This window comes from Denticeps clupeoides, chromosome 7 (assembly GCF_900700375.1).
Source record: "Denticeps clupeoides chromosome 7, fDenClu1.1, whole genome shotgun sequence".
NCBI classification, from domain to species: domain Eukaryota; kingdom Metazoa; phylum Chordata; class Actinopteri; order Clupeiformes; family Denticipitidae; genus Denticeps; species Denticeps clupeoides.
Window position 1 is genome coordinate 20,808,083 of NC_041713.1, and position 24,289 is coordinate 20,832,371.

Sequence of the window (24,289 nt, forward strand, 5' to 3'; positions counted from 1 at the left end):
GCATCATGCTCTGGGGTGTTTTGCATCTGCAGGGACAGGACGACTGGTTGCAATCAAAGGAAAGATGAATGCGGCCAAGTACAGGAATATCCTGGACAAAAACATTCTCCTGGATACTCTGGACCTCAGACTGGGCTGAAGGTTGAACTTCCAACAAGACAATGACCCAAAGCACACAGCTAAAATAATGAAGGAGTGGCTTCACAACAACTCCATGACTGTCCTTAAATGGCCCTGCCAGAACCCAATTGAGCATCTCTGAAGACCTAAAAATGTCTGTCCACAAACGTTCACCATTGTTCACCATCCAACGTTCACAATCCAACCTGCCAGAACTGGAGAGGATCTGCCAGGAGAAGTGGCAGAGGATCCCCAAATCCAGGAGTGAAAAATATGTTGCATCTTTCCCAAAAAGACTCGTGGCTGTATTAGATCAAAGGGGGTGCTGTGTGTACATTAATGAGGAAAGAAAGAACTTCTACCAAAGAAGATTCTACCAAAGAGTGACAAATTTAAGGGGGTCTGAATACTTTCCGTACCCACCGTAACTCTGCCAGTGATGTTCTTTCAGGGTGTGACAGCCCCAATTCAGAAAAGGATCCCTCATCTTTCTATTTAGTAGCCAAGGGAAAATTTGGAAGTGGACATTTAAGTGCAGAGCATTGGTCATGTGACCTGGCAGAAGAATGGATTCGGTGCTGGAGTCCACGTTTCAGCGGGGAGGGGGGTGAGGAGACCTGGGTGCAGAGAACGCACGAACTCTCGGCTGCGTGACGTGTTTTTTTTTTATCATTTTTATTATTATTATTATTATTATTATTGCGTAAGAAGAGTTTTGTGAATTTTGTTGTTGTTTTTGTTGTTGTTGTGTTGTGCGCTCGCGAGAAGAACCGCAGCTCGCGCGCGCACCTTCTTCTTCTTCTTCTTCTTCTTCTTCTTCTCCTCCTTTTATCTCCGCGCCGCCGCCGCCGCTGCCGGTGACATTTCAGCTCCCGGCCGCTCCCGCCACGCCAGCAGCCTCCCGCCGCGTCAGGTGCCGCCGGAGGGCCCCGGAACCGGAGTTCGGGACGCGCCGCGCCGCTCCGCTCCGCGCCTGGGCGGCTATGCGAGCGCACCTGCCGGAGCACCGGGGCGCAGGGGCGGCACCGCAGAGCCGGAGGCAGAGAGCCGGGTTCCGGACGACGGCCCGGGAGAGGAGACGCGCCGCAGCCACGCCATGAGAACCGCGCTCACCTGCGCTCGCCCGTTCGAACCCCGGCGCGGAGGTCCCCGCGCGTCCGTCTGACCGAGCCGAGCCGAGCAGGAGGATTTGCGGTGAAACGGAGGTAAAAAAAAATATATATATTCAGCCGGAATATCGTATGGCCGTCAGCACGACTCGGGTTCGTCTGGGAATGATTTTTTTCCCTCGTTGTTCCGTAAAAAACGACCGATGTCACACTGGAGAAGTTAAAAAAGGAGATAAAAGAAAGATGTAAAAAAAAAAAATTATATATATATATATATATATATATATATATATATATATATATATATATATATATATATATATATATATATATATAAATAAAATTATATATATGTAGTTGGTTCTCAGAAACTACGGGAGTTTTATTTTCAACTCCACTGGAGTTGACGTTCGCTGACGTTTATTTGTTAGTTTATTGATTATTTTATTAATAGCTCGTGTCACAGAGAAACCCGTTTATATCAATATAGATATTTATATATAGCAAGTGACTGAAATATTTACAGAAAGGGCAAAAATGTCAGCTTTGGATCAGCAGTCAAATGTTCAATATCCGGTACGACGCGCTGTCTTAACAGCAGGGATTTAATTAATCCGTTTTTTCAAATATGCTCCCTCACACACACACACACACACACACACACACACACACACACACACACGCGCGTACACACACACGCACACACACAAACGCGCGTACACACACACACACACACACACACACACACACTCGCGCGTACACACACACGCACACACACAAACGCGCGTACACACACACACACACACACACACACACACGCGCGCGTACACACACACGCGCGTACACACACACACACACCCGCGTACACACACACACACACACGCACGGAAAATGAACACAAGACAGACGCTTAACCGTGTGGGGCTTTTTAATGTGGTCGTGATAATACCTCCAGGCTTTTGGGTGGAATTAGAAACAAGACCTAAATTTCCTCTTGTTGCTTTTTATGTGCCGTTTGCAAAAAAAAAATAAAATAAATAATAACCTATTTAAGGCACTGAATGAGTTATTAAACCATACAACTTTGTGACATGCTGTGGAGCAGGAGAGCTCTGAGGAGCTGGACATACGGATGCAGATTTGTCAGAAGATACGCGCCACTGCACAGGAAAGTGTGAATTGGAATGAGTTTTAGTCACAGAGGGCCATTATCATAACGCTTTTCGGCACTCCAGTGGCCATCATGGAGTCCACTCAACTTATGATGAACAATCAAGCGAACGAGCGGTAAGGAGGTCCGCGAATCCAGTGAAGAGGAGCTACAGGCCGAATGATACTAATGAACGTGACGACTGAATAAGGGACCCTGCCTGTCGGTGCAGACAGGGACGCATCTGAGCGCGTTAATGCCGTGTTGGTATTGATCCGGTGAAGTTAACGGAGATGGATGGCTTTCATGGCTGGAGCTCCACTTCCAGGTTAATGAAGTCTCGGGCCTCTGGAGGGTCTGTGTGTAATTATACCGCTCAGAACCGCGCTGAAAGGTGTCTGGTCTTTGCGGTGCCGTGCTCCAGTGAAAGAGATGACTGGAGACATCTAGGTTTGGTTCTTGCTCGGTCATGTTCAGATTCTGTGGCGATGTAGCAGATGTTCTCTGTCGCCGTTGCAGCCATTACAGGAAATGGGCTGGAACGTTACAGCCAATAAAGAGGCTCTCTTCTCATCCAGGGTTCATAGCATTCGGTGAGGGATGTTGTGTGTGATTGACTCGGAACAGCTACACCCGGGTTGATTTCTCAGTGACTAACTCGGTTATTATCTTCTGATTGGCTCAGAGGAACATGAGCAGTTTCTGCTGAAGAGCAGGACCAGGGTCCATAAATCCAAGGCTTTCGGTGACATATAACAACAGTTATGCACGCCATGTCAGATATCAGCACCGGTGTGACAGGTGACCAGACATCTCACCAGTGCAACCATCAAACAAAGGGCTAATTAAGACCTATTTATCTCGAGTGAGCATAAAATGTCTTTGCTTGATGGGTTTAAGTCCTAGCTACTGAACGAGTGCCCCGGCAGATGTTCCTCACGCCGCTTTTATAAGCAGGGTCTAATGCCAGACACCTGTCTGCGGTCTGGTTGTAATGGGAGGTTGACGGCATTCGCAGCAACGCCGGGCCGATGTGGAGTTGTGCGCTACGCTGATAGCAGATTTGAAGCAGCAGGGTTCTGGCTGCACGCTCGGCATATGGAGATGGTGCCAGATCATCGGAGCGGTCTGCGGCTGCATGTGCCAGGACTGTGGGGTACAGAAAAGCTCTCTTCTCCTGGGCTCGTTTTTGGATGGGGTGGGAGGGGCCAGTTTATGGAGTAAATAGCAGCGCAGGATGAATGGTGGCAATTTTGCACTGGAAATGAAACAATTAAGAATTAGGAAGAGCATTGGTATAAGATAGCAGATGAGTCTGAGAGTGAATAACGTCACCCAGCCATTAAAGATGTTAAATGCAATTGTTGGTTAATATTGGCAATCGGGGCTGATCGTACTCTGTATATAACATTTAGAAACTGAGAAAGAAACCAAGAGATTGCTCACGACCTGAATTTGGACACTATTTACTACGGTAGCTGAAGAATCCACTGGGAAAGGCACAAATGAGATGATTGTTTGACCTTGCCGATCCCTCCCCCCCAGCTAAACATCCAATCACTGCTAGTATGCAAATCAGAATGCAGAGAAGAGTGAAATGAGCGGGAGGCTTAAAGGAAGCAGCAAATTTCGGTCATCAAAACCATACCGAGTTGATTAACAAAGATGATTTACAACAACTAAAATATATATTCTATATTTGTACAGTCAGCTGTACAAATATATATTTGTTCTTCTCAGAGTCCCAGTCAGGTGGAGAAGTGTTTCTTCCTCGATCCCACAAGCTCCACTGTGAGCCTGTTCTGCCCCAACATTCAATTCTACACTCACCAATTTCACGTACTGAGGCAATCACATTGATTTTAGTAAAGCTTATTCACTTTCCACCCCAGCAGCTCACAAAGTTAAAGTTAGTGCGGTGAGATGCATTCTTTTTTTAGCTACTTTTTTTTTTCTTTTTTTTTTGGCCATAGTGAAAAGTGTTGTTATTGGGCCATATATATATATTTTTAGATTAGTCATCCAATTTAGGTAAATATCATTTTTTTATAGTTGTTATAAAGATGAAAAATAATTTATTAGGTTTTTTGATGTTTTTGTCATGGTCACCAGCAGAATCTCAGAATCTCAACAGCAGAATCTCAGTCTTCAGGTGGGACAACCAAGTTGGACAGGTCTAAGGATAGAGGCCTGATAAAGTACAATACAGTTACATGAATTATTATTATAAAATGTACCTAATATAGCACGGTTGTAGTATAGGAGTAGTGTATTGTAGTTTAACCCACATCACAAAATGTTTTAGTATGCATTAGTAAACACCATTTGTTATCATTTTTAGATATAAAGGTAATAAATATGATTACCTTATACACACACACTGTCAGACAAAAGTTTGGACCTATTCTGTCGCAGTGCAACAAATTTTATAGCTTCCGTAGCAGGCGAAAGTATGTTTGATGAATCAGTTTTTTCTGATTTTTGGAACGTCATCTTCCCTTCAACGATTACAAGCTGGCCAAACCACGATGTTTCCTACTTCATGGTTGGGATGATATTTTTGTGAAGTATGCAGTACCATTTTTGTGCCCTTTCACAAATTTCAGGCAGATGTTCCAATATGCCTCCAAATGTTAGGTTGTCACTCTGGGTTGTTTCTTTATCCCATTGATGAGTCTTTTTTGTGCTCTTGGGGTCATTTTGAGCAGGCACACCCTTCTTGGTAGAATAGTCAAAAGTGTCTGCATTTGTATATCGTTTGCTTAACAGAAGAATGCTGAATTTCTAAAGTCTTTGAAATTGCTTTGTAACTCTTTGCAATTTTATTTATAGCAATTATTAAATTGGATATGGTTCATATTCCTTTTCTTATCACTGTATATATAGTCTGCAATTTTTTGGGGTTCATGATAATCTAATGATAATCTATTTCGCTGTCTTGGCCATTGATGACCTGTACTCTGTATAACAGGATTGTGTGTAAAGGTCAGGAGAAGTGCAGGCTGAAGCTCTGAACAGTCATGTTGGAGGTGGGAAAGAGAACTGGGGTGTGGGCCTGTACGGCTTATTTTTGAGCTGCCACAGCTAGAGAATAATGCTTAATGCTTAATAACAAACTTCTTAACACCCTCTCTGTCTCACTCACACGCACACACACACTGGTATTCCGTTGCTCCACCCTCAACCGTATTCTCCTTTCCAGGGAAAAATGACTCATAATAAATGACTTTAGGGTCCAGTTACTACCGGGCCATAGCTTTGAGCCTGTCACTTCAATTATGAGTCATGGTGCATGTGTACATGTGTATGTGTGTATGTGTGTGTGTTGTAGAGAGAATACCCATAACTCTGTACGTTTATGCACACTCTGCACATATAGGTGCCATTAGTAAGAGAGGCTTGCCACAGCAAATGGCAAAGGGTTAAACTTGGTGAATTTTGCTTATAAGTCCGCATAAGTCCGGCGAGGCCCCTGCAGTGGCTTCCTGTCCCCTTTAGCATGCTCTCAAATGAGCCTTTCTTTTCCTGTTAGGTTTCCCATAAGCCACTGGCCTCTGGGGGCCGCAGAAAGGCCACACAATCTCCCTACAAGAACAAAGCAGGGAAAACACTGCAGTTTGCTCTATAGTAATATCTGGCAACATCTAGCTGCAAACAGCCATTTCATTACTATGACGGTTTACATAGAAAATGGTGGCAGGGTTTTGTCATCTGAGGTTTTACTGAGGCGTCTGTGAATGTTGTGTAGTGGCTGCTGTTGCGTTTCAGCAGGCTACTGTAGATTTTCTGATTACTTTCTGCTCAGGCGATGCCCTTTGGAGTGACCGATCTCCTGTTGTGCCTCGGTGGGTGAAGCAGTGTGGGCCCATCTTCACCACCGACTGGCTTAACATGAGGGCCTGCACTCGATGGATTAGTCCTCTGTGACAGCTTAGCCCAGAGCTCACTGTTGCTTATAAAATAACTGGATTAGCAGGAGTGCCTGTCACCAGCCTCTCAGGGCCACTCGTCTGCCATGTTCTCCTGCGACAGGTAACTAACCACAGCCCAGATCCAGACCCTCAAAATCAGCCATGGGTCCAGCTGTCCTTCTATCTTCTGGGACGTCTGGTGGAATTCACTCACATTTTGGAAATGCCTTGAGTGGATCCAGATTGGTTATGATCTCCAAACACGAGGAGATGTGAAATAGCGTCAAACATCTGCTCCCAAGCAACACGTAACCTGGATTTCTTATCAATCGACTATTAATGTGGGCATCGTCTGTTTGTGGGAGACAATCTGTTTTTGTGACACTGACTGTCACTATGCAGCTTGTCTGTGACATGTTTTTAAACACGGTGCAGTTAAAAGCATAAAGAGCACAAGGGTCTCTGTCCACCCCTACAATTCATTTCAGTTTTTTTTCGGGTTGACAGTCTAAACGCAATTACGTAAATATAAAGATCCATTTAATAATAGGATAATTCATAGACATGACATAATGCAAGGAAATGTGTTTTCTCTCAGTCCTGCAGGCAAGCAATTAGATTGTCCCTCCCAAGCAAAATGACATATGGTGTTTAGCCCGTCCCATTTTGGTCTCTACGCTCAGATTCGTCTTTGCAGAAAATGTAATTACAGGGACCACTGCTGGTCACACGGAGGCCAGGGGGTTATGGGGTCACTCTCTGTCTAGATGCCTCTGTAGTAAAATGCCCAGGTGAGAGGGGGGCGTGATGCGGGGACGCAGAAGCATTTATTCCTGCTTCAGGCAATACGTAGCTGGGTCTGTCCAGGGTTCTCTGCACGCAGATGCCTGCTGCTGTCCATCAGTCCCTGTGGTACGGCTGAAGAAATAAATCAGCCAACAAGCACTGAATTTAACAAACAAAACACAAGCATGAAGCGAAATGTATTTTAGTACTACTGTAATAGGTCCAGAAGTCATGCTTTCAATTTTGAGAAGTGGGTGGGACCTTAGGAGTGCTTTGACTGCTGCGGCAGTGAGGAGACATCATCTGTCACGGTTTGGCTAAAGACCTGGCAGCTCATCTGTCTGGAGGGAGAAGGAACGATCCCTCTTTTTCGGCGACTCTCCATTGGCGGTTGCAGACTGGTCACTGTCCTTGGTGCTGAAACTGTTAAAAGCCCTCGGCAGGGTGGGAGGGGAAAAGTGAGAGCTATGGGAGCTCCTCCGGGCTCTTATACCCCCGTGTGATTTTGATGGAGTGCGATACCCACGGCGAGTGATTAGGAAAAACCATCTAAATGGTTGTCATCTCGGGGCGTTTGTGGTTAAATAAACCATGGGAAGTCATGCTATTTCTGCTGCTGTAACCCCTGGGAATGGGGCTCCCATGGATGTGGAGGAAATGCACATCCTTTTGTTTCTCCCCTCTTTGGCTGTGATGTCTCTCTGGTCATGCTCCATTAGGGTGTGTGCAGCCGACATGCTCACAAGGCCGTCGGCTCCGCCCCCCCATCACCATTTCCCTAGGCTGGGCATCAATATTTACCTAGCAGCCAAGCATTCCCACCTCCACACCCCCAGGCTACTGAAAAGGTGCCGGGTCTCTGAGGAGAGCCATGGCTCTGTGTGGGTGTCTGGAAGGTGCCACTGCCTGCGGGAGAGGGGTGTCTGACACTTCTCATGGGCAACATATCCTTGCCAAGGTGGGCTACTGGCACCCTGCAGACAAAGCAGTCTGAAGGGCGGTCTTCCGGTAATTCTGTTTCATTCTCTGTCATTATGTACTTCACACTGACACACATACACACGCTTATTGTAGCATAAAAAGTGTTAGGTGACATCTAGCTTGTATGTCTGTTTCTCTAGATATTATAGAAAACCTTTAACTTAGATCTAAGCAGAGTAATAATTGGGAATAATTAATTATGAAACAGTTATGAAAGCTCATATTCTTGAGGTTAATGAGATCAGAGAACTAAGTGCTCTTGTCACACTGTTTTGCTGATTTCATATTTAAATAAAATGCTGATGGTGTCGTCTGTTCTGTACCTGACCTGATGGGAGAGGGGGCGAGGTCACGCTCGTGTGTGCATCTACTCGTTCACCTGCCTTTCTGAGCACCCTTCAGCCTCCATTTGTCTCTTAAGAGCCTGGTGCTCTACTCATGAAGCATTAAATCAGAACATTTTAACACCAATCACTGTTGAGTTGTATGAACCTTGAGGCTTTATGGATTTAATGATTCACTGCAGATGCTGGACACTTTGGAGCTATACCAACAGAGCCCAAAAAAACCCACACACAGCATCGTTTCTGGTGTGAAATAGATGGCACAGCCATCTATTATTTTTTGGCATTCAGGCCATGAGATAATGCTTGAAAGAAGACAGGATATTTTTAGCTGAATGCAGCATGCTTGTGAAATCCCCCTTTTCAATGTGCATAGTCTTTTTCTTTTTTAAGCTGGCTGTCAAATGTCTTATAATGGGTTCCAAAGACAGGGAGAGAGAAATAAAGCGGGAGAGAGGGGGAAACGAGAGGAGAAGTGAGTCATCCGGCAATCGTAAGGCAGGGACCTAATACCACCATGCAGTGGGTAAGCGCCATGCTGCTACTGCCACTGGTGTGGAGGGTTTCATTGGCCGAAATAAGGCAGCATTCATTATTATTAAAGGGTTACTCGGGTAAAGTGGGGAAAATGGTTGTGAGATGTGGAGAGAAAGTCGTTTGGTACCGAGGGTGGAGCTGGGAGGTCTGAGGCAGGAGAGAAAAGGCAGTCAGAGTCTTTCACCTTTAGTGTATAGCAGTTGAAAGCAAGCCTTTGATATATGCAACCATTTTAATGGACCTGATTTGGTGAATTTGGGCAGTGGTGGCCTAGCGGGTAAGGAAGCGGCCCCGTAACCAGAAGGTTTCCAGTTCGAATCCACTGAGTTCCACTGAGCAAAGCACCGTCCCCACACACTGCTCCCCGGGCGCCTGTCATGGCCGCCCACTGCTCACCAAGGGTGATGGTTAAAAGCAGAGGACACATTTCATTGTGTCACTGTGTGCTGTGCTGCAGTGTTTCACAATGACAATCACTTCACTTTCACTTTAAGTAAATGACATAATGCAGTAAAGGCGGTTCAAATTGTTGAGACACTGAGTCGAGTTGTAGATCGTTAACTGCAGTCATTAAGTCACATTGTACTCACCCAGATTTGATGGCCGAGTCAGACGTTGGCTGAAATCGATCATTACGCTTCTCACTCACACATTAATTATTGAATTACTCTAATTGAACGCATAAGTGGAGTCAGTATAACTACATTTAAGTATTGGATTCATGAGACATAATAATGTCTTATTACAACGACCTACCTGATCATCATAAAACTACTTCATTGCATTTGCATTCAGAATGAGTTGTGTGAACACTCAGATTCAGTCATGTTATGCAAGTAACTGCTTTACTCTTAAAGGAATAATTTGATAAAATCAGATAGAACTGTATGATCTGATGTACATTATATTTATATTTTTCACCATTTAAGAATGAATGAAATTCCACTAAGAGCTTTTTAATGGCTGTAGGTGATTACATTTTTCTTTCTGATGATATTTGGCTGATAATTAGTGTTAATAAAACACAGTTCAGGAACTTTTACAGACTAAGTGTTGTGAGGTGTGTATGTTTGCACCATGGTTTTTGTGTGAGAGCTGTGTTTTTGTGTACAGTTTGGGTGTGTTATACATCTCTGTGTAGTTAGTTGTGCAGGTTTTTATGGTGAGGTGTGTCCAATTTGTTGTCACAGTTCAGGGCCTGGGGCACAAGTGAGGTGGCGTAGGAGGACTTTACCTTGCAGTAGTGGTTCATGAAGGTCGTAGGCTTAAGGTAAGTCAGTTGGAAGCGTTCAGTACCAGAGGAACGTGGGCTTTTAGAGGCGTGAGCGTCGTCAAGGTCGGAAAAAGATGAGGTCAGAACAAAGAATGGCTTACAGCAAACATGAACAACTTCGACAAATGAGTTCACGGTGTCCATTGGGGTCATTACGTTTTTATGCTCCCTGCTGACCTTTGCCCATTCTTCTTCCTCTACTGGGTTGGGGAGCCCTTGGGTGGTCACGCGTCCCCTGGAGGCTTGGTGGAGCGCTGGTGGCTGTGACATTTGTGCTTTACAGAGCTGTGCATGTTTGCTCTTTTTGTTAGTTTGTGTGTTATTAGGAAGGTGGAGGTATGTTGGGTGGCTGTTCTCTCTGTGAAGTGTGTGTGGAGATTCTTAAAGGTGTGTTTTCCATGCTCTGTTAGGAGCTGAGGGGTGATAAATGGGCTGGTTATTATTCCACTGGAATTGTATCGACCGGCTCTGTCCCCAGAGAGGGACTGTGGCCTGGCGGTCCTGCTGCGTGTTTGTCCCTGTGTGTACCACGTTCATCTCAGCCGAAGGAATGTCTGTTTTAAGAAAATATTTAAGCTGATTTGCTTGCAGTGTGTGTGTTGTAGACTGGTGCCTGTCACATGTCCAAATGTCACATGTCACACTACATCTGTGTGTGTGCAGGTGACAGTCAGTGCTCATAATTTTATGGTTGGTTCCTAGATGGTGTGCGTGCGTGTGTGTGTGTGTACATTTGTACAACAATTCCTGTGTGTTTATGCCTTTGGCTGTATGCAGTATGTGCTCATTGACATTTAACCCAATGTGTGTAAACAGCATGGGTTTATTTTTGGGCCAGGATGAGCTAGCATGTGTGTTTGTCTGAAATGTGGGAGTTCTCACGGAGACAGAGTTCTCTTATTCAATACTAGCTCTGTATTTATCAGTTTACTACTCGCGCGCACAAAAAACGATTGGCTGTACGGAAGCAGATTTTGTAGACATGAATCAATAGGGAAGATTTGCATAGTAGGCATAAGGCCAATGTGTGGTTGGTGCCAAAAGCAGCCTGGAATGTAGATGTATCAAAGCGAGAAATGGCTGCGCTGTGCATATGAGTCCTCCTAAAGCCACATATAGGAGTATATTTCAGAGGCATTGTATAAATTCTAGTGGATTGGATGGATTCAGGAATGTCGGATTCACTGGCATCTTGAATTAAAAGCACTGACAATCTTATCTACGGGCTTGGTTTGGTAGTGGAAGTGGTCCTGTCTAGAACTGAGATAGTGTTTGTGATGTGAAGTACTATTATTATATATATATATTTATGAGGACTGAAACTTGAGTTAAACAGAGCTCAGTGTTGCCAGATGTTTTCACATATTTGGAAAAAGCACAGAGGATCCCAAATGAAGCTGTCACTAGATTTAAATGCTTATCAGATTATTTCATTTCTTTCTGATGCATTTTAGGATGATTGTGGGCAGAATCAATCAGTTGGCAGCACTGCTTTCACTTTACTGAATGTGACATTGAGGGTATTGACAGGAAGGTGCTTTTAAATCCACCAGAATGAAACGTGAGTGAGAGCTTTCAGTGCCTTCTCCCATAAAAACATGTTCTGGGTGACAGAAGTAATTATACAACAACCAAAAGGACGGTTGGTCTGAGTAAAAGCATGAAGCATGACATGGAAAAATTTTAAGTGCATAATACAGAACATAAAATGGGCATGTGGCCCTCAAGACACAAACGAAAAGCGAAGCACAGATATCTCATGTGAAGACATGCAACACAGGCGAACGACAAGGGAGTGAAGGAGCTTGGGAGCTTAAATACCATCATGGTTTGAGCTGAATGTCTTTGCCTGAATGGTGTTTCTATGGATTTTTATGATTTTTATATGTGTTCGGGCTTGCGTGGTAAATGATCGGTCAAGTGATGTATTTTTATCATCGTGAGAAAGATGCAAAAATGGGTGCTGAGGAGGTGAAACGGATGCTAGTCTCTGGCGATTACGTTTTGGTTGCATTGGCAATGAAAGCAAAGTCTGTGGTGTTGAATAATTTCGACCATGATTAAATTATGTTATAAGATGTATAAATTACTAATTCTTGACCTAAGGTTAAAGAACTGTGTTCATGAGCAAATTTGAATAATGTGGTGAGGTTCCATTCCATTCTGGCTTGAATAAAAGCTTTTTATCTGTAACAGGGTAGGCGGAGTCAACAATACAACACACCCACTTGTTGCTTAATGTCTATTAAGAACGCGCGGCTCTTATTCTCTGGCACCGTGCAATGGAGAGGATGCCTGACCTTCGACCTACACCTAAACTGTGTTTAACACACATCTCTATGTGCAACATCCCTCTTCCTTTCCCTCTCAATCTAACACTTGTAGCACATGCAAAGCAAACTGCTACATTCAGGTTCACGAGCCTCCACCACCACAATAATGTCGGACTGTGAACAGGTTTGGGCTTCTAAAAAGCTGTACTTGTCGGTTTGGGCTTGGGCCTTGTATACAGGCCAAATACAGCTCTTCAAGTCAAGTCAACTTTATTGTCAATTCTGCCACATGTACAGGACATGCAGAGAATTGAAATTACGTTACTCTCTGACCCATAAAAGTAACATTAAATACAAAAACAGTAACAGTAACGAATACAGAGTATAAATACAATTTAAAAAGAAAGGCACAATATACAATTTTAAAAAACACCATATACAAATAAGGGCACATGCAACATCAGGAGAGTGCAAAAACCAATAGTGCAACAGAGTTTTAAGTTTAAAGTGACGAAGTGACTTTAAAATCTTATCACGGTTATTAGAAATGAGAAATAAGACAAATGAAAACATGGAGCCAGGACATTACAGATGGTTTGTTTCCCATTTTCAAGATGACTACCAAGTGGTTCTTTCTTGTTTTTATCTATTTATGATGATGCATTTGAGCATCATCAAGCCTCAGAGAATATATCCATGATAGTCTTTTGATAGGGTCGTGGTGTTCAGAAAAGGGGAATCATTGCATGGCTCCCACTTTCATTTCAGCCCTTCAGTATGACAACTATGTCTTATAGGACCTTAAGGAGATGTTAAACCAACAACTAGTCCACACTGGTCACTTTGTTGTTCTGGACGGCTTTCACATTTTGTCACTCTGGTCCAGACAGTTGCAGGCCAGTCACCTGCAGGAGTTTTGAAGACTGCGTTGTTATTGTCTTCTGTTGAGATCAGCCCTCTGCTGTCAGCCTGGGGTCCACTCTGAAAATGTCTGACCGTTGCCCTTATCTGGAGGGGATTCAGTGGAAAATGACAGCCACTGTGCAGCGTGGAGTGTTGGACAATTGTGAGAAGTGCAAGGAGGAGACATCGGGGCGATTACTCACATCGTGGGTGATTATCCCACTGCACGGCAACATGCTAATCTAACTCATGGCTGTGAGGCTAAAATAGCTCTGCCCGTGTGTTAACTGGCGACTACCTGCCCTTACCGACTGGCACTGAGGAACCAGTTGAAGCACCATGGCGACTGGAGATGGCCATTAGCACATAGGAGCAGTGGTGTTCCATCATTAATCTCTGAAGCTTTTAGGGGATAATTGCCCAGCGGCCAAACACTGACTGCATCTCCTCCCATGCAAGGCTAAGAGTAAAACTCTGACAGGGGACTGGATGCCATTCCAGTAGAAATGTGAAGAAGAGTGAAGCCTCAACAGCAGCAGGCCACTTTGAAGGGAATCATGAAGCTGTCACTTTAAAAGAGACAAAAATGGAGGTGGTGGAAGAAAGGAGATCTCAGTGCAAAGGAAGAGTAATCTCTGTGCAAAGGCAAAAAACTGAATGCTGCAGGTATTATAAGTTTAATAAAATAAAAATGTAGCCATAACAAAAAGAAAATATACATGCACAGCACCGAGGAATAGCAGATACACATAGAATAGTTTAACATATATCCAAAAGCACTTACATATGAGTGGTGACACAGTGTCAGGACCACACCCAATGGTCAGACCCACCCCTCCACTGCTGGAAGGGTTTATAAAAGGGGCAGTGAAGGACCAGTGGTTGGCCTAGTGGACAAGGAAAAATCCCGAACCACAAAGATGTCACTGAGGTGCCACTGAGCAAAGCACCGTCCCCACACACTGCTCCCCGGGCGCCCGTCATATCTGCCCACTGCTCACCAAGGGTGATGGTTAAAAAGCAGAGGAAACATTTCACGGTTGTGTCACCGTGTGCTGCAGTGTATCACAATGGCTCTAAAGAGTATAAAGCGCTTCCTCCGAACTTCCTCAGCCTGTCTGTAGAACCCTCCTCTGCCCGATGATGGCGCCGTGCAGACCTGATGGGTAGAAGCTTGTTCAGGGTCCTCCTTTGCCACAATGTCCTTGACAGAGCCAGCTCTCCTCAGCGGCCCGTCTAGCCGCGTAGCGTCGGCTTTCCTGATTTCCTTATTGGATAAACTGCATGATGTATGTGCTCAGACTGCACCGCACTTGTCCTGTTCACCTTTATTTGCTTAAATGATATAAATATGAAGTGGAATGGCGCTGAGAAGTGAGACTTTGGGGAAACATGCCTTCTGTAGTGTGGACTGTAGCATTACACACAGGCACGCTTCTGTACTTTTGTGGTAAGAACTGAATTTCTCTGATAATATCAAGCATCTAAGCATTAGCTGTTATTGATTGGCTGTCTAATGACACATGAAACAGAACAGAGAACTGATGGTATGCAGATTTCTAGTGCCTCTATTATTTATAATTTCACTTAGTTGCATTTGTTCTGTCATGATCATTAGTTTTGTTGGGTTTTCACTTCCTGGGTTTTTTAGTGCTGTTGTGTTTACATAATGATACGTGACTTACCTGGCAGAGGTGATACCATGATCAAGAAGGCGGTTGCTGGTTCGAATCCCGATCTGCCAAGGTGCCACTGAGGTGCCACTGAGGAAAGCACCGTCCCCACACACTGCTCCCCGGGCACCTGTCAAGGGTGATGGATAAAAGCAGAGGACATATTTCATTGTGTCACCATGTGCTGTGCTGTGAATCGCAATGACATTCACTTTGATCTTTTTTTTCAGCCTCAGAACTGTCTAAGGAAACAGCCTCCCCATTAGCTATTTAATCCTTAATAATCATTTTCCACTGACCATCAGGTACAGTTTTTTGAAAGTGAAGTGAAAGTGAAGTGGTTGTCATTGTGATACACTGCACCACCGCCAACCTTCTGATTACGAATCCGTTTCCTTATCCACCAGGCCTACCACTGCCCCCTGTGCATAGAACGTAAAGTAATAGAAAATAATAACATTTAATATGATTCTAACAATCCCTTCACATTGGCAGAAGAATGGCCATAAAAACATGATAAGTATTTCTTATTGAAATGCTTTGAATGTGCAATTGAAACAAATATCTAAATATTTCATGTTTGATGTTTGCTGTTTTGCTTGCTACAGCTGCACATATACTAAAATGGGATCGATACAGGAAAGATGAGCACAGCCCTGCAAATCCGAGAAGCGCATCATCATTTTTGCACTATTTTACTGGTTTACCCCTTTTCTGTTGTCTGTTTTACTTGTCTGTAATGTTCTTCTTGAACTGTCCTTGTCCCATTTTTGCACACATGCACTTTCTGTCAGTCCGTAACTTTAAATGGTTCCGGAGAAACAGTGAAATAACAGTGAAGCTCAACTTGAACTTGGTTTAAGAGCATATTTGTTATAAAATATTGAAATATAGAATACTGAATGATTCCCAGTCCTGTGTACAGGACCTTCTGAAACAGTATGTATAATATTTACATCTTGATCCCTGCTCCAGCCTCTCTGAAGAGGATAAGCAGGTGAAAAAGCCGATTTCACAAGTTACTGCTTCGTTATTATATTTCGGGAAAGTTTAATGTCGGTACTTTAGACTGCGATTACCTGGAATTCAGTATGGATCGGATCTCCAGTCTCCCCCAGCTCCCTCCACTCCGCGTCTCCGTGGCCACCCACTGAACTCTGCCCACTGGGCTGTGCCAACTCCCGGTTACCATGGCAACAGCCACCCAGTCGCACAGAGACGCAGCACAACTGGACGGCCCGGTGTCCAGCATCGCTCTGGGTTCCGGGTGTGGATGGATTGAAGCCGTTGTGTGTCACACTTGCGGAGCCTCGTTTTTTTTTTTCTCTCGCCCGCCCCTCCCCCGTCTGCATTGTTCCTGCATCGCTGCGGTGCATTAGTGTCAAGAGTCATAAACGCTGCATGTGGCCCTGCTTCGTTATTTAATTCCACTTCACCTGAGTGCAGCTGCCAGGCTTCAGAGAGAGTGTGTGTGTGTGTGTGTGTGTGTGTGTGTGTTAGTTTGTTTCATTTGTTTTGCAGTAATGGCCCCTTGAAGTGTTTTTTTTACCGCCGTGATTCGCTCTGACAGTCCACTTCTCTGTCTGCCTTCCCCTGTCCACGCTCTGTTCTCCATTTTTTTAATATTTTTTTTACTGTCCTCCTCAGCACCTTGTTGCGAAATCCGTATTCCAATCCGATTTCACCCAGACAGACGAGAGGGAAGTGCTGACACAGCAGATGGCCAGGGGAGAAGAGAAGAGGACCAGGTGGAGAGAGAAAGAGGAAGAGGAGGAGGAGAGGAGGTGTTTAGCCTGCATCTCTGCCGCAGTCACCCTCCTCCCTCTTAAACTGGGGAGAGAGGGAGAGCGAGCGCGAGAGAGAGAGAGAGAGAGAGACATAGGCTAGATCGGAGTATCACACTGAGCTTTGGCTACTGACCATCTACCGTACCTGCTGAGAGTGTTTTGACCCATGTGTGTGTTTGTGGGTGCAGTGTAACACACTGTGCTCCGCTGACCCTCTCCAGCCCGTAACGTGTGTGTTTTATGCAGATGAGGTATTCGGAGACCAGCGGAATGCCGTTGTCTGAGATCTTGAGGGGAGGGAGGGAGCAGGCAGCTCTGCTGTTGCGTAACTGGCTGCTGGTGAATTTGGGGATCAGGCTGTGGGTTTCAGAGTCTTAATCCTACTCCAAAACCCTAAACGCAGACCCCTCTGGACAGTGTGTTGTAAGAGGATCGTGTGGTGTGAGAACTGGTGGTATGTGTGTGTGTATGTGTGTGTGTGAGTGTGCACTATTCTGCTGTATATTGTGCAAATTTTCCTTTCTATCATAGCACTATGACAGGCGGAGTCATTGATTTTCTTGTAGCTGTGGCACCTGGCAGTGGGTGGGATGTGTTGTGCAGCAAGTGAACATTTTGTCCTTGAAGGAGATGGACAAGAGGAATGAATTGAGTGACATTATCAAGGACTGTGACATCTATTTCATAGGATCTCCAAAATGATGATCAAGGAAAAAAGGTGACCAGGTCGTGGGGAGCCGAGGCTTCCTGGTGCAAGCTGGCCTTCCAGAAGAAGTTAATGCTGGTTCTGATGGTGTCAGAACACACTGAATATCAAATTGTGTAGCGTATGGTCACATTTAGATCACAGTGGACAAGCTGACCTGGGTACTCCAGCAATAGAGTGTCTGTGTGTGTGTGTCTCACTTACCTGGTGGAAGACATGGCACCAGGATGCATTATGGGACGAAGATAGAAGCAGTGTGATTCTTTGGTCAATTTTGTGCTGGGAAACACTGGGTCTTTGTCTCACACACATGTACCATCTATTTATACATGACCAAGTACACCCCTTCATGGAAACCAACAATGTAGCCTTTTTATTCTAATGTTACTGACAACTACGTAGGATTGGGGTTTGTTTTAGTGTTTCCGATGTAAGGAAATGACTGATATTATCATTTATATTAGTTTTCCCAATGTTGATGCCTTTCCATGGAGCATCGTCACATGTTTAACCTCTCAAACTGAAGTGCTTCCAGTACAGAGGACAGCACTGTCTCAACTATCCAGCTCAGCTAAAGCTAACCAAAGCAACTAAATCAGCCAGCAGCAACAATTCTGTTGCAGGATCAGATGTTTAGGTTGTCAGCTGAAATCTTCTTCTTCATTTACATATATGCGTAAGTGCTACATTTATTGGTACATGGTACCAAAACAAGAATTTATTTTTGGATGTGTCATTTTTATTTTTGGTCTGGAGTGGGTCTGTGGGGGCAGTGGTGGCCTAGCGGTTAAGGAAGCGGGCCCCATAATCAGAAGGTTGCCGGTTCGAATCCCGATCTGCCAAGGTGCCACAGAGGTACCACTGAACCTGTCATGGCTGCCCACTGCTCACCAAGGGTGATGGTTAAAAGCAGAGGACAAATTTCACAGTGTCACCGTGTGCTGTGTTTCACAATGACAATCACTTTCACTACATTGCCTCATCAGGATTTTTTGCTGGAATCTCAGGACGAATATTTACATGGTGTGTACAAACAGGATATTGACTTGTTTGCCTTCAGGAAGCAGGAAGTGCTGCATGGTTGAAACTCCACCATGATGCTATCTGCTTTCCATGTTCTTTGCCTCTCTCTTTTACAGCCCCTTTCATTGTCAATTACTTCAACTGCAATGTTAATCAGACATTAAACACTTTATTCATTTCTAAAGGTTTGCAGGATGATGTGCTGCTGTAATAACACCTTTATATGAACAGAGAGGAGGTGATGAATGTGAGATCTGGGTTCAGTTTGAGGATCTTGCTGCCCTTCCAGATCCATGTCTCTCAGGCGACGCTCTGCTGTCTGTCCACCAGGAGACGAGCCACGGTGACAGGCTGCCTCAGGGGCAGGGTTTAGGACAAACAGCCGTGTGCCATGCAGATGTTAGCAGTCAGCGGCCATCACAGCAGCATGCAACGCCTGCAGCGGCTCGCGGGAGGTGCAATTGGTTCATCATTGGCAGTAAATTGTAGAGGAAGGATGGAGTGTGCGACCAGGACACAAAGGCCAAACCGCCATTCCGAGTCGACCGCTGAGGAGCCCTAATTACACATCGTCTGAAGCGGTGCGCCCCTCGGTAAATCATTCCGTTAATACCTCCCACAACGTGGTCAGCTTGAAACACACTCGCACACGCGCATGGGCTTGTTAGCCATAGTCTGGATAATAGCCTGTGTGTGTATGTTTGTGTGTGTGCGCGTGTACATGCGTGTACATGTCCATGTGGTGTTGTGTTTGCATGAGTGTGTGTGTGTGTGTGTGTGTGTGTTCGGCCAGGTGGCCACGCTGTGAAAACATCATTAAAACTCCCTCAGACATCTCACATGCAGTGGTGCCCTGGAGTGCTCTTATCTTCTGAGAGTCTTCTGGAGAGTGCGTCACATCGTCTCATGACTGCGCATTAACACTCGAGGATGCGGCCCTGACCTTCGTTCTCAGAGCAGTTAGCGCTCTGACGCTAACGCCCCCCAAGACTAGCGCCGTTTATGCTGTTAGACGAGATTACGTTGATGGTGGCGGCCCATCACTTTAATCCACTGGCGCTGTCTCCAGGGCGACCCTCTGACACGTCTCATTAGTGCACATATCATGGGCGGGAAAGGAGCTCCATCAGATTAACCAGGGGACTTGAAAGAAAGAAATGACCTGAGATCATCCTGAATCCTGATTCCAGAATTGCAGTAGGTTCAGCAGGTTTATTGGTCTGTGTCGTAGGTGTGTTCCGAAGTCCAGAGTCACCTGAACCCTCAATGGCCGCCGGCTGCTGCACCGAACACATGCGCTGCTCACATAACAGCTCACATAAAAAGATCGAAAGTTGCTGGTGAGGGGCCGTTTACTTCAAAAGTCCAGACAACTGATCAACAACAACAGCAACATTTATTTCTAATTTAACCCAAAATCACAAGGCCCTACAGTTGACCCCCCTACACTTTGACCCTTTCTACACACAAAACTCAAAAAGCTCTTGGAGATAAAAAAAAAAAGAAGAGAGTCAGAAGAAGAAGAAATAAGCGAGTCAGAGAAAACAGACAAAACTGCATCATGCAGGTGACATGCGTTGTGGATGCAAAAGGTTCTCGTGGAGAAAATAGTGCAACTGTGTGAAATACTGTATACTCTGTATAATATTCACGTCAGCTTTGTCGGAAGCGTTTAGTCGCACAACACCATTTTACAGAAGCTGCTAATGCACCCCCCTACCCCCCAGATGAGGCAGCATTTCAAATAATTTTTCCACCTTTCATATAAAACTAAAAAAGTGAAAGTAAAGAAAATGTTTTCTGAAAGCAATAACCATAAAAACTTCACAACAGAAATGTTGGTTGGTATTCAAACCTTTTTAAAAAAAATTGTCATTGAAAAAAGTGAAACAAGGAAAGTAAGTCCTACCCAGCGCTTCTTTTTTATTCTTTCCAGGCCTCCTCTAGTGTGGCATTCATTGTTTAATTTTGCAGAGAAATTACCTTTCCACTCATCGCCACAGCTTCCCGCAGGGCATGATGCCAGAGGCACTCAACTTAAACACAAATTGAGTCGTGTTGAGGGCCAGCCATCTTGAATATTCTCACCCGGCGCCCCGCTATGTCACCACCATTTCGTGGCGGCGTGACGACTTTCTGCAATTGCTCGACGCTGGCACAGCTCTCGTTACCCCACGAGTTCAGTAAATGGAGCTTGGGCCCCGGTGTTCGCTCGGCGTTTTGGCAGCCGAAGTGCCATGCGCTCTTCCATTCCTCCTTCTCCGCTGCGTCTCGCATTTGCAATTCTGACATTTTCAGCTGGAAATGCCTCGCTAACATTTGCTGTGGTCGTCATTAAATTGATGTTCTGTATTGTTTTCTCTGTTCTGCTCTAAATCTTTGGGGGCGGTCCTGAGCCGAGCATGCAGCCCAGCAAATGTGAGCGCCATCAAAGGGTATCGCTAATCAGCTTTTGCAGAGATTCATGAAAAATGCAGTTAATGGGGGTGAGCAAATGATGCAGGCAGATTAAATCCGCTGGATTTACCGATTTCAGTACAATTCTGGTTCCAGTTGTGCCTGTAAGGATGTGAAAAGGAACTGAAAATAACTCATTTCTGACCACACTAATGGCTGCCAATCCGGACTTAGAAGCAGGTAAATGTGTGTGTCAGCAGATAAGACTGTACTCATAATCATGATTTGTATTTTTTTTTTATACCTACCGGCCTGCACCTTTAAATGACCTCCACATAGATAAAATAAGATATTGTCAATATTTTGCCAACTTTGGTGAGTACATTTTCAGTTTGAGTCTTAATTTCTTAATTTGTACATGTATACATATGCCCTTTTTTTGTGAATTTGAAAAATGTGTCGTCTGGTCGTCAGAAGCACAGGGACAGAAATGGGTGATAAAGGATAACTGTGGAAATGTAGGTTGGAAATTAGGGCAGAAGATAAAGAATGAAAGACTGATGTTGATGCAGAAAACATGTATGTGGAAGCGTGGCGTCTCTAGGAGAGATGACAGTTGAGTTTTTAATCAGAGTCATTAATATAGTCTGAGTGTGATGAGTATCGATTTTCAGGGTGATCAACCACAGCATGAAGTTATCGGAAAGAGTGATGAAGGAGCACTAGAGATGCAATGTTCGATCTCAGGGTGTTGATGGAGAAAAACACAGAAGGTCAGTGTTTTTGTGGACTTTAAGAAAGCAAATGACGGGATGGCTCAAGAGGAGCTGTGGTTGTGTGTAGTGCAGATGATGTATGAGGAGAGTGTGAGAGCAGTGAGGTCTGCAGTAGAAGTGACAGACATGTGTTCAAGGTGGAGGCATGTTTACACCAAGGATCAACTGCAGCCCTGTTTTGGCTGCTGTGGTGATGGACAGGTTGACCGATGAGATCAGACAAGAGTCCCTATGGACTATGATGTTTGCAAATGGCATTGTGGTTTGTATTGAGAGCAAGGTGGAAGTGGAAGAGACCCTGGAGAGGTGGAGATCTGTTCTAGAGAGGAGAGGAATGAAGGTCAGTAGGTCTGAGAGAGAATACATGTGTGTTAACGGGATGGTCAGGTTACAGGGAGCAGAACTGGTGAAGGAGCAGGAGTTTAGGTTCAACAGTCCAGAGCAAAGTGTGAAAGGGAGGTGGAGAAGAGACAGCAGGCAGGGTGAAATGGTGGAGAAAAGTGGCAGGACTGATTTGTGTCAGTTAAGATTTGCTGAGATTTGCATTGGGGATGACAAGGATGGACAGGATTGAGAGATAAAATGAGAAGTAAGTAGTTGGTTTAGACAGGTATAGAGGATGGAGAATGCTGAGGATGGTGCCACCAGGCAAGAGGAAAAGAGGAACACCTTCTTGGAAGTATATGGACATGGTGAGAAAGGAATTGCAAGTGGTTGGTGTAGGAGAGGAAGAGGACAGGGGAAAATAGAGATGAAATAGTGATCCTTAATGGGTGCAGCTGAAATTAGGAGAAGAAGATCTTCTGATCTACCCCCCATCCGTTTCAATGTGGGTTCAATTTGGATTTATAATGCTCTTAAGTGTGTGGAGTAGAATTTCAAGCCTTTTTTTAACAATGTAGGTGAACATGATGAGTCCACTTTTAGTTTTGACAAACAGATTTATTTACTCACAAAGTTGAATTCCAAAATGGCCAAGCTGGCCAAGTTTTCCAGCATATCAACACTGCAAGTAAAACTGTCCTGATGACCTTGAGTCAATGCAATGGGTCTACTGACACCCATTTAAGGTTGATGCTCCTTTCCTGTCATTTAGAAATAATATTATCTCTGCTGGTGTAGCCATGTCCTCATATTTGAGTGAGATGATTAAAATAATAATGTTGGAATAGATTTGTCATGTAATCGTAATGTTGGAATAGATTTGTCATGTAATCAGAAGGTTGCTGGTTCGAATCCCGATCCGCCGAGGTGCCACTGAGCAAAGCATCATCCCCACACACTGCTCCCCGGGTGACTGTCATGGCTGCCCACAGCTCACTCAGGGTGATGGGTTAAATGCAAAGGACAAATTTCACTGTGTGCACTGTGTGCTGTGCTGCTGTGTATCACAGGTGACAATCACTTTACTTACTTTACTGTACTTTATTGCGTGTCAGGTGAGAAGCACGAAAGTTGGAAAGTCGGCAGGTGTGGCTGAAATACACTGAATGCAGGTTTGTCCTGGAGCAGCTGTTGCTTTTCTGTTTATTTCTGGTCAAAACAACACTGACTACACTGACAACACTGCTTGTGGTAAGGGGTTGTCGTAGTGGGTGACACACTCACCTATAAACCACAAGACCACCAAGGCTCAGGTTCAAACCTCACAAACTGCATGCGCATCTCACTACTGTGAAGTGGTATGGTGGATTATTAACTGTCCTTGCCTTTCCAGGAACAGTGAAAAATGCCATATGGATTTGTACAACAGGCAGCTGGGTTATATGCAGAACTGTGCAGTATATGGTGTCATGTTCCTAAGCGTAGGGGTCTAAGAAACGTAACAAGGGTGTGGAGAGGAGGACGTCCCACACACAACCAAACAAAGCATGCAAACAGTGCTTTTATTTACAATGAGCTAACAGGTACAATAAAACAGCGGACTCAGCACAGCTAACCAACATCAGTACAGCCTAAAGGAAGGGACGGTCCAGCGGGGACATCTCAAACACGCACAAAAGTTAATGATTAGGGCACATAAATACACACAAAGCTAACAGCCTAACAATAATGGGGTCTATCACACAAAGCAACAACACACATGAATGGAATCTCTGTAGACCCTGGGGACCTCCCAAAAGAATAAGGGCCTAGAAGACCCTGGGGACCTCCCGAACACCATCCGAAGTCGAGGTGACCAATAGGTGGAGCTGGTGGCGGGGACTACGGACAATAACGGACTATAAAGCACCAACATCCGGTCCGACGAACGCGGACGTGTCTCTGGCAGACGAGCTAAATACGTTCTATGCTCGCTTCGAGGCTGCAGCTAAAGACGCTAGCGATGCTACGGCTAGCGGCTCCAACAGCTGCAGACGGGAGGACACTGCCAGCACCGAGAACGCGTTCGTCATCACCGAGCATGATGTGAGGAGAGCCTTCAAGAGAGTGAATACCAGGAAGGCAGCAGGACCAGACGGCATCTCGGGAAGAATCCTCAGAGCCTGCGCGGACCAGCTAGCACCTGTGTTTACAGAGATATTCAACCTCTCTCTATC

At 45.0% G+C, this 24,289-nt stretch overlaps 1 protein-coding gene across 1 annotated transcript in view; it reads left to right on the top strand.

The window, feature by feature from the left end:
• The first annotated feature begins 795 nt into the window (after positions 1-795).
• The window catches only part of cacna1ia (calcium voltage-gated channel subunit alpha1 Ia), a 112,433-nt gene continuing 88,939 nt past the window's right edge, over positions 796-24,289 (top strand). Inside the window, exon 1 of the mRNA XM_028987686.1 lies at positions 796-1,325. The gene's annotated coding sequence lies outside the window, so the exon portion shown is untranslated. The remainder of the gene's footprint in view (positions 1,326-24,289) is intronic.